The 11,059-nt window shown below is 40.4% G+C and overlaps 1 pseudogene; it reads right to left on the reverse strand.

Moving 5' to 3' along the window:
* Positions 1–7,309: 7,309 nt before the first annotated feature.
* LOC129688615 (hemoglobin subunit beta-Z-like) lies at positions 7,310–8,686 on the reverse strand (annotated as a pseudogene).
* Between the last annotated feature and the right edge of the window lie 2,373 nt (positions 8,687–11,059).

The following is an 11,059-nucleotide window of genomic DNA, read 5'->3' on the forward strand; positions in this document are numbered from 1 at the left end:
ACATTCCACCTGTTCTCGACTTGCCAGCTTATCACTAACCCAGGCCAGAGTGAAAGTATGTCTTTCCACTGAAATCAAAATAACAAAGCGGCCTGGCAGATCAGTGGATCCCCCACAGGTCTCTCTTTTTTTGTGCATTTTAAAAATTAAAAGGGATTGATAGTAAGACATGGAGAGGACAGGAGCTCCACAAGGAGAGCAACAGAACCAAAAAATCTGTGCACAGTGTTCTTTTCTGAGACTGATACTCCAACCAGGGACCATGAATGGAGATATCCTAGAACCCCTGCACAGAGGTAGCCCAAGGCAGTTCAATCTCCAAGTGGGTTCCATAGTAATGGGAACAGGGACTGTCTCTGACATGAACTGATTGGCCTGCTCTTTGATCACCTCACCCTGAGGGGGTAGCAGCCTTACCAGGCCACAGAGGAAGACAATGCAGCCACTCCTGATGAGACCTGATAGACTAGGATCAGAAAGGAGAGGAAGACCTCCCCTATCAGTGGACTTGGAGAGGGGCATGGGTTGGAGAAGAGGGAGGGAGGGAGCTACAGGAGGGATACAAAGTGAATAAACTGTAATTAATAAAAATAAAATAATAAAAAAATAAAAATTGAGCGTAACTTAAGAGCTATGGATCAGAAGATTGTGCCTGTCTTAGGTTGTCTCTCTTAAAAGATATATTCTTACTTATCATTGGTACATGAATTCTGTCATTCATGTCCTGTCTTAGGTTAAATATTCTTCAGAGAGATCTTATCAGCCTTTGACTACCAGCCTCTGCTAGGGTAGACACTGGGGCTTAATCTTATGCAGATCAGCTTTAACATTCTAAAAGGCCTTCATGAAGGTTTTTATTGTCACTGGTAGGAGATATGCTTCTAATAAAAGTAATAAGCTAAGTCCAAATAACACTCCATAATGTGACCTGAAAGATGACCCCTTATCCAAATACCGAGCCTGAGAAACATTCACAAGAACCATAATAAAAGGCTGTCGAACAGTCAGAACCTATTGTCCATTTGAAAGCTTAGAAATACAGTTTGTTAGTTTACATTGATGGCAAGAAACATTAAAGTTTGAATCTTGTATAAAAATGTTAACATTTCCAAACAGCAAAGCATGAGGAGAATTTGCATAGGCAGTTACAGTGCCTCCCAAGAGTGTCTGTGGCAACCTTCCAAATATAGGTCTTCTGAAAGCCAGAATCAGACCAAATCCCATAGTCAGTCCTCATTTTCATTCTTCCTGATTTTGTTGAGAATTGTCCTGATTACCAAATCAATCAAGTCGAGTCACATAGTATAAGATGTTTCTCTGCATAACATCTTCTCCCAAGAGCAGAACGAAACAAAGCTGGGTCAGGAGCATAAGCCCAGTTCTCCGTTGACCATCAGGACAGAATTCACCGCGGTCAGCATCAGGAACATCCTCCTTTGGGGAAGAACTCCTACAAATCGCACCAGCCTTTCTAGGATCTACCTGGCTCCTTCTCCGTCCTGCAGAAAAACACAAACATGCCCTCTTCCCCATATTAATATGGGGTCAGGGCCCTGCCATATTTCAGTAATCAAATCTCTCCATTTTACTTGGACATAATTATCTTCAGTATTAGGGTGCTTCAATCGATCAACCACAGAAGGGCCTTGTATATCCACATTTAAAATTTAAAATAAAAGAGCATGATTAAGATTTGGGGATAGCCAGCAGGTTATTTAAAGTGGATGTTGAGACTCATAGCCAAACTTTGGGCAGAGTGAAGGGAATCTTATGAAAGAAGGGGAAGATAGAAAGACCTCGAAGGGTCTGGAGCTCCACAGGGAGAGCAACAGAACCAAAATATCTGGGCCTAGGGGTCTTTTCTGAGACTGATACTCCAACCAAGGACCATTCATGAAGATAACCTGGACCCCCTGCACAGAGGTAGCTCTGGCAGCTCAGTCTTCAAAGGGGCTCCTTAATAAGGGGAGCAGGAGCTGTCTCTAACATGAGCTCAGTTGATGGATCTTTGATCACCTCCCCCTGAGGGGGGAGCAGCCTGACCAGGCCACAGAGGAAGACTATGAAAGATAGTCCTGATGAGACCTGATAGGCTAGGGTCATATGGAAGGTGAGGAGGACCTCCACTATCAGTGGATTGAGGAAGAGCATAGGTGGAGATGAAGGAGGGAGGGAGGGCAGGATTGGGAGGGAATGAGGGTGGGGCTACAGCTAGGATACAAAGTGAATAATTTGTAATTAATAGAAAATTATATTAAAAAATGAAAAGAAGAAAAAAAATTTGTGGATGTGACTCCCCCATTTTATTTTTTGCAACTGGTTCTTAAGAGATCCATGGGCACATGCCACAATTCCTTGACCTTGAGGATTATATGGAATAAGTTTTATGACTTAATATGTTTTATGACATATTCATTTGTGCACAAAAACGCTGAAAAGATTGACTAATATATGCAGTGCCATTATCAGTCTTTATAACGGAATGTATGCCAATTGTAGTAAAACACTTTAAGCAATGGCTTATAACATGTTTGGTGGCTTCTCCAGCTAAGGGAATTGCCGTGATAAATCAATTACTATGTGAATATATTTTAGTTTTTTAAATTTGGGGATATGAGTAACATCCATTTGTTGTTTAGAATGGTTTTAACCCTAGGTTTTAAGTAAGTTAACTTTATGTTACAGATTTTAAATATACCCAATGACTAATAATCTATAACCAAGACATATTGAACATGGTAAACTTATACATTCAAAACAGACAGACAAAATACCTTTCTATTTGTTGAACCTGATTTTTATGACCACAGAAGCTTTGAGGCAGAATTAACCATTAGATTTCTTACTGAAAAAAGAAAAAAAAACAAGAAGCTGCCTTTTTTATTTTGTATTTTTTAAATTTTAGCTGTAGCTTGTAGCTGCTCTGCAAATTCTAACTTCCATAACAAATGATCTTCTCCTGCTAAACATTCTCTTGCTAATTGCTTCCAGGCCCCAGGGTGGAGGGCCTCAGTAGACAAAGACTCTAACATAGTTTGAGTAAAAGGTGCCATAGGACCATATTGAGAGCATGCTGTTCTCAATTCTTTTATGTTTAAAAGATATAGTTGCATAGAGCCTCACCATATTACCCTGGCCATCGGGTTGCTCTAGCACTGGAAAACCATAAAACACAGTTGTATCTTCTCCTTTCTGCCTCGCTTGTTTTTCCTCCAACTCTGCAACCTCATCAGGATCTAAGTCAACCTCAAAGTCTTCTTCTAACAAGAAATTATCATCATCAGGAGGGACATATAACTCTTCTGGAGGAGCCGATGGTTTAATCTTATTTTGTCCTGAAGCCTTCCATTTTTCTTTCCTCTTTCTCTCTAAGCCTGAAAGTTTCACTTTCTCACTCCTGTGCTGCTTATACAGACTATTTCTAATTAAATTCCATACAAAAAAAAAAAAAAAAAAAAAAAAAACCATGAGGCTAGTGCCTTGTCCCATTTTACTCTTGGATTTTACTCACTGCGCTCTTTTTACTTTAGGATTCAAGCTCGCCAACACCCGTGGTGTCCTTCACTGCTTCCCTGTATCTCAAGCCACTGCTCTGGTGCCAAACTGCCGGAGCCCAGCGGAGAGTCGAACAGTTCTTGAGTCGGAAGTGAGGATTGAAGAAAAATTCATAAACCAACACACAATACATGGGATCTTTCTGAGAGGGCTCTCGTAGAAACTAGTCACCAGTTTCTTCCAGTAATACCATTTTAAGTCAGACCAAAAGCTGGGATAGCTTGTTCTTGAGGTACTATTCACAGTTTTCTGAGGGACCTCCAGGTTGATTTCCACAGTGGCTGGGCAAGTTTGCACTCCCACTAGCAATGGAAAAGTTTTCCCCTTGCTCCAGTCTTCGCCAGCATGTGCTGTCATTTCAGTTTTTGATCTTAGCCATTCTGATGGGTGGAAGTTTTGATTTGCATTTCCCTGCTTCTACTTCTACTTTCAGGTCTTGAACAATTTTACTCATTTCCTTTACTTGTTTAATTGTGTTTTCCTGTATTTCTCTAAGGAATTTGTTCATTTTCTCTTTGAAGCACTCTATCACCTTAAGGTCGTCTTCTTTTGCTTCTAATGTGTTGGGACATCCAGAGTTTTTTTGTAGTAGGATAGCTGGGCTCTGACAGTGACATTTTCCCCTGGCTGTTATTGATTGTGTTCTTAGCCTTACCTTTATCCATCTGGCTGTCCTCGGTGTTGGGTCTGATAGCTGTGCCTCAAGTGGACCTCAAGGTTCCTGGGGTTCCACAGGTCTCTGGTGGCTTTTCTTTCTGTATGCCTTTGCTAGCTGTACCCCAAGTAGATCAGGACGGTTGGGAATAGGTGGAAAGGATTCTAGGCTGAATGTTGCTGGGGGCCCCCACAGGCCTTCTCTAGATGACTGTCAATGGGTTTGGGGGCCAGCGTGCACCTCACTTTTTGCTTGCTGTGCCACGGGTGGATCAGGCAGGTGGGGCATAGGTGAAGAGGGCTCTACACTGAATGTCACTGGACACACCCCCACCACACACACAGGCCCCTCAGGGTGCCAGGCAATGGGAGTAAGGGATGGCATGCAGCCCACCTGTGCCGTAGGTAGATCAGGCAGGTAGAAAAAAATCAAGAGTGATTTTAAATTATGTTTTAGATTATTATTCTTTAACCTATAAGCCAAAACACTCCTGAAATTTTTGCAAAAAACAAAACAAAAACAGAGGTTCTACTTTTTTGTTGTTTAGGTTTTGTTTTGTTTCTTTTTATACATTTTTACTGTATTAAAATAAACATAGCATGAAGTGTGTTACCAATCATTTTAATGCAGATTTGGTGCTATTAAGCGTACCTTCCATTTTCTGACATTTTGCACCATTCCAGACAGATACCAGATCCCATAAACAATAACTTGATACCTTCTCCCTCATTCTATAGCAGCATTTCCCTTCCACTCTGCCTCTGGCTCTAAGATAAGTTGCTTGCTCTGGTCTGGTACAAATGAAAACCAAAGCCTGAGTGCTGGGATTAAAGGAGAGCACCACCACTCCCAGCTTCTTCTGGACATTTACTGACAGCAGTTCAGAAGCGCATGTACTGACAACTGAGCTGCCATTAACAATCATGGCCCCAGCTTCAACCTCAGTGACCTAGTCAAATTTTAACCCTGTTGACACAAGAATGTGCTTTCAACTGAAAGCTGAAAGTTCTCAGGAGGCATGAAGCTTTTCACAGTGCAGCTCTCTCAGATGAGCAAAGGCCTTGGTGGTTATCTATGTTCTTACTGGCTTCTACAAAGGCACCCAGCATTTTTTTTTTTTTTTGCCATGGCTTTGCCTTTGGATTGCCCAGTTTTATTCTAACATTAATATATATTAATTATATATCATTTATATATTATTAATATATATTGAATAATTAATATGTATTAATTAATATTAATATATATATATATGCAAGAGCCCTTTTTGCTATTTGGTATATTTCTAAAATAACTCTAAAGTGGCGTGGTGTATTTTAATGAATAATGGTTCATCTACGCCTAGGAGAAAATCAACTCAACTGACACTGGCTACTTTATCTATTGTTCAGATCTACATTACGATTGTGACACTCGTGTGGCAGAGAGAGGCATTTGTGCCCCCAAATGTGACCTCCCTAGGTCATAATGCCTGAAGGTTTGGACATCTGGCTTGATTTTGTATCTCTGTGGCCAGTATTAGCAATAATGCAGTAATAAAAGTAAAAACAAAACAAAAAAAAAAAACCTCTGTACACTTAATATTTATCTTCAAATTAGTTTATCCCCTAACTTCAGAGATTGAATGAAATATACAATGAGAATAAAGCGAGAATGATGGGCACACCTAGGATCGCAGCCCATAATGGCAGGAAGTAGGAGCAGCAGGGGTTCAGGCTGCTCTCAGCTACCTACTGGTTTAAAGCCACTTGTTCAATGTGAGACTTTGTCAAAAATAACAATAGTGATGGTATTAACAACAAACTAATATAGGTGACAGTTTCAGAGGCCACATGCTTTTGGCACTCTGCCCAAAGTTTGGCCATAAGTTTCTGCATCTGATCTGATACCCTGCAAGGTAGAGCCTTTCAGAGGCCCTCTGTGGTAGGCTCCTGTCCTGTTCCCTGTTTTCTCCCTCTTCTGATACCCATCCTCTTTGCCTTTTTGAATGGGGATTGAGTTTAAGTGTATAGATTTTAGTATGTTTATTCTACATTACATATTGTATATATCCTATATTATATATCTAATATCCACTTATAAGTGAGTATATACCATGTCTTTCTGCTTCCGGGTTACCTCATTCAGGATGATCTTTTCTAGTTCCCACCATTTGCCTGCAAATTTCATGTACTACTCAGCAATTAAAAACAAGAAAATCTTGAATCTATGTTTAACCGTATTTTTTGGAGTAGGATTCATTCAATTCACCAACTGCTCATTTCTGTCAGACTGTGAACCTTCCTCTATCCATGTATTCTTTAATTCTGTAAAATCAAACTTATTCTCAAATGCTCCCAAAATGGGCCACTCTTCTCCTAACTATAGTTTCATTTTAGGTCATGTGCTTATAACTGAAAGATCATGCTCACTGTGCTGATGGAATCACCTCATCCACACCTACAGAAAGAAGTAGTAAACTCTGGGAAGTTCCCAGTTATCGCTCAATTGCTCTTCTAATGTTAAAATATCAGTTTCTCAAGAAATGAAGGAAGTAAGATATTTCAAAAAGTATGCTCTAATAAATGAAACACAATAATCTTTGCTCAGACTTTATGTGTCTAGACAAACAGATATATGATAAATGACTGATAGATGAGAGAGAGATTGATAAATGATAGATAGGTAGACAGATAAATGATAGATTTCTCATAAAACTTGTCCTTTGTTATAATTCTTTCTTCACAATCATTTTCACCCTATCACTTTGCATGTTCATAAGTTTTCCCATCTTGTTAAGCTAAACTCTTCTTTCTCCACTGAATTCTCTTTCACATGAGAATTAACCCCAAGTGTTCAACTATTTTTCCTCCAGCATCTTTGCAAAACACCTACGTAATTCTCACAACATACAGAAAAGATCTTCATAGTCTTTCCTCACCCATGAGTCTATCCATCTTTTTGCTTTAAAGTTAACTAGAAAACAGACAAAATAAACCATCAATATTGGTTGCTCAAGAAAATGAAATTTATTAAATGGAAAGTCATGCTCTAAAGGCCCAGTAAAGAACTCATGTGGGCAAAGGGTACACAGAAGTGCCAGTTTACTGTAAAGAATGTTCAGTGGTATTTGTGGGCCAGTGCCCTGGCCACATTAGCCACCATCTTCTGCCAGGCAGCTTGCACCTTCGGGATGAATGTATTCCTGTAGTGAGCAGCAAAAATAATCACCGGTATGTTATGTTCCCCAGGAGCTGTTAGAGGACAGACAAAAAGGAAAAAATAATGGTAAGTAGAGTTGCACAAATATCTTCTTGGGAAAATATTTTAAGGTTATGTCATTGAGGACTATTCCCCATTGGCTATCCAGATAATTACAACAAACTTGACTCAGCTGAGCTGATTGCGAGCCTACTTCTTACCTTTGACTCAGCATTCCCCCTGCCTGTGTTCCTGTGTTTCCTAGGTCTGCCAAATTTCCCTTCTTTCTTGCTCACTTCTCCATTCATCAATGCCCTAGTTACTGTAAAATGAGGATTTCTGTGCCACAAGATGATTAAAGGAGTAAAGTCTCCAATAATGCATAAAAAAGGCTGACAATGTTCAACTGGAAGGTGACAATTTTTAGAAGTTTGCCAACAGATTAAAAAAGATATGCCTTTTTGGAGTCCCTCAGATTTTACCAACATACTGATTAGTACTAGATAGATAAGGAGGATGTCTTTTCTCAACAACAGGTCAGTTCCATATCTCATTTCTTCTCACATATATCTGCTAATTTCTAAACTCATACCACATAGTAAACAAACCCAAACTTCTTTTCACTTTCTCAGTGCTAATAATGAAACCTCAGGTACTCAACCTTTAGAGTTAAATTTCCCAAACACCATAATTCTATTCATATAAGGTTTTCTAAATAGCTACAAATTAATTTGGACTTCTGGGAATTTCCTGGCACTAGACCTGGAACAATCTATGCTGAGATTTGAACTTGTATTAGCAATTATATTCTCACCTTCCACGACAGTGCCCTAGTCAAATGCACAAGTCACATATGAGCATAACTTCAACTGACCTTAAAGTTCTCAGGGTCCACATGAAGCCTGTCACAATGCAGCTCACTCAGGTGAGCGAAGACTTCCTTAAGGTTGTCCATGTTCTTCACAGCATCTCCAAAAGCGTGCAGCAATTTTGTGCCATGTGCTTTGACTTTGGGGTTTTCCATGATGTCAGAGGCACAAGTAAGGTCTCCAAAGCTTTCAAAGAACTTCTGAATTCAGGGGTAGACAATCAAGAACCTGTGAAATGGGGATTAGAGGGAAAAGTCAGTGTTGTGCCTTCCGAGAAGAGCCCTTGATTCCCGCCCCCCACTCTACCATTTTCCTGGTCTCCATCCACATCTTACCTTTCCAGGGCAGGAGCTCCATCTTCTGCCACATCCACCTCTCCCCAGATGTTCTTGATGGCCTCCTTCTTCTCACAGGTGAAAAGACTCATGTGTCTGGTCAAGAGATTGGAGAAGGGTTAGGGTAATTCCAAGCAAGTGCATTCAACTGCTGCAAGGCTTGTCTTTTTATTATTCACCCTGGGCCTTTTATCCCTTCCCCCATTCCCAATGCTGTGAAGCCATTGGTTAATGGACCCTGGGCAAGCTAGGGGGGGGTGCCATGGGGTAAGATTTAGCTAGTATTCCCATGAAGATAATGCCAAGTAGTCCCCCTCAGAGAGACCCTACTGCTGAAGATATTGCAGAATTTTCTTTCTTGTGTTTTTCCGGTCAGCTTAGACCCTTGTCCTAGCAAGAGCAGATTTGCTAGAAAGCATTTGTTAATCTTTATTATATTTTTGTCTCTAGCCTTACACAGGTCAGCATATTGAAAAAGTAGCATCTACAGATCATAGGAAAACTTCAGAGAGTTTGAGTATTTTTAGGCATGGAAATAAGGAGCTGAGATGGGACAAGTTTAAACTGTAAGACCTGGAGTCTCACTGCTCAGGAGCTCAGGATCACGCCCTTCCCAGGAACACTCACAGACCACAACTCGATGCAAAAGCAAGAGGTTTTATTCCAATCGCGATAGGATCACCCTTCCAAAAGCAGGAGATGACCACAAACATGCAAAGCACAGGGTTTTTGTGCCTGAAAATCAGACCACTTTTGCTCTATAGTTTACAGCTGGTTGTGGATAGTTTACAGCTGGTTGTTTCTCAGAACAGTTCACCCTGCCCTTCAAGAGCTCTCTGCACCTGGCTTCCATTCACATAATCACAGTTGTTTTTCTCATTCCCAGGTGGTCCCTCAATACCTTAGAAAGAGAATCTGAAGGACACTCTTGTTTCTGTCTCCACATACAGGCACTGTGGGTTAGACCATGTTCTCCTTTGATCACAACAGTCTTAGAAAAATATTTCCCATAAATGTTTGGTTTCTGATAGTTATTGCTGGCTGATCTTTGAACCCAGGCAATGTGTATTAGAGCATGGTCTCCACAGATCACAACAGTCTTGGGAAATCGATCCTCACAGAGCTTCAGTTTCTGTACAACAGTGGCTCACTGGATATGACAGAGATCTGAACCATGCTTGATAGTCATTGAAATGCAGCCTACCTTGTGTGCAGATAGGAGCCTCTCTGTGTTTGAACTTGCATAGTCATAAGGCAATGTGCCCTAACACTGTTTGAACGTAGGCCGTTCTGAGTTTGTGTGTAGCCTTCCAGTTGCTGAACAGAACGTATGGGATGGGCACATACCGGATAGTCTGGAGCTTTTAAGTAGTCATCTTACTATTTAGGTCAGCCAGTGTTAGTCTCCATGCAATATCTGTAAGTGTCCTCTTTACTTATTTGTCAAAAACAATTCTAAAGCAGCATGAGATATTTCTGTTGAGCAATGATCCATGTCTACTACACCTGGGACACAGCAGCACAAAGCACATTCACCAGGAGCTCAATCCATCTCATTTCTCAGTTGGTGTGGCAGGAAGAGGCCTTTTCCCTCTAATGGACCTGTGTAGATAATAATGCGTGGAGCCTTGGATAACTGATTCTGTGCTTCTATGGCCAAAATCAGTAATAATGTGATAAGGGAAGTAAAGAAATCATCCATCCTCCTCATTTTAGATTTATTTTCAGATGGGTTTGTCACCTAACCTCTTAGATTAAGTGAAATTAGCAACACAGATGAGACTGTGCATTCTGCAGCACACGTGAGACCCTGTTTCTGACAATAATAATAATAATAATAATAATAATAATAATAATAATAATAATAATAATATCAACAGTAGAAAATTGGTATGGGTGATGGCCTAGGACATGATATGTTTTTTATTGCAAGTATAAGGACTTAAATTTGATTTCCCATGTCCAAGATTAAAATTAAAATACAGATGTGTTTCTAGAACTAGGGAGGCAGAAAGAGTAAGATTCCTGAAGCCTACAGGCTAAGCAGCCTACGACGCAGAGTGTGTTAACTTGTTATGACATGTAGGTTGATATTCCTGGGAAGCCTGTTACTTTCTGATGGAAAACAGAGGAGGAGAGGAACTGGGGAAGAAGGGAATGGCAGGGGCAGGGTCCTGGGAGGAATAGAGGGATAAAAAACTGTTTTCAGGATGTATTGTGAGAAGGAAGAACTTAAAAGAAAAATTAAATTACAAAAAAAGATAAATATCATAGTGGGCCAAGGCAGCTCATGCCTTTAAGCTGGGAAGCAGAGGCAAATGGATCTCTTTGAGTTTGAGGCCAGCCTGGTCTACAGAGCAAGTTCCAGAATAGCCATAACTACACAGAGAAAAAAAAATCTTGTCTCAAGATGAAGAGGAAGAAGAAGAAGAAGAAGAAGAAGAAGAAGAAGAAGAAGAAGAAGA

This window comes from Psammomys obesus, unplaced genomic scaffold, assembly GCF_907164565.1.
Source record: "Psammomys obesus unplaced genomic scaffold, mPsaObe1.curated_primary_1811, whole genome shotgun sequence".
In the NCBI taxonomy this organism is placed as follows: domain Eukaryota; kingdom Metazoa; phylum Chordata; class Mammalia; order Rodentia; family Muridae; genus Psammomys; species Psammomys obesus.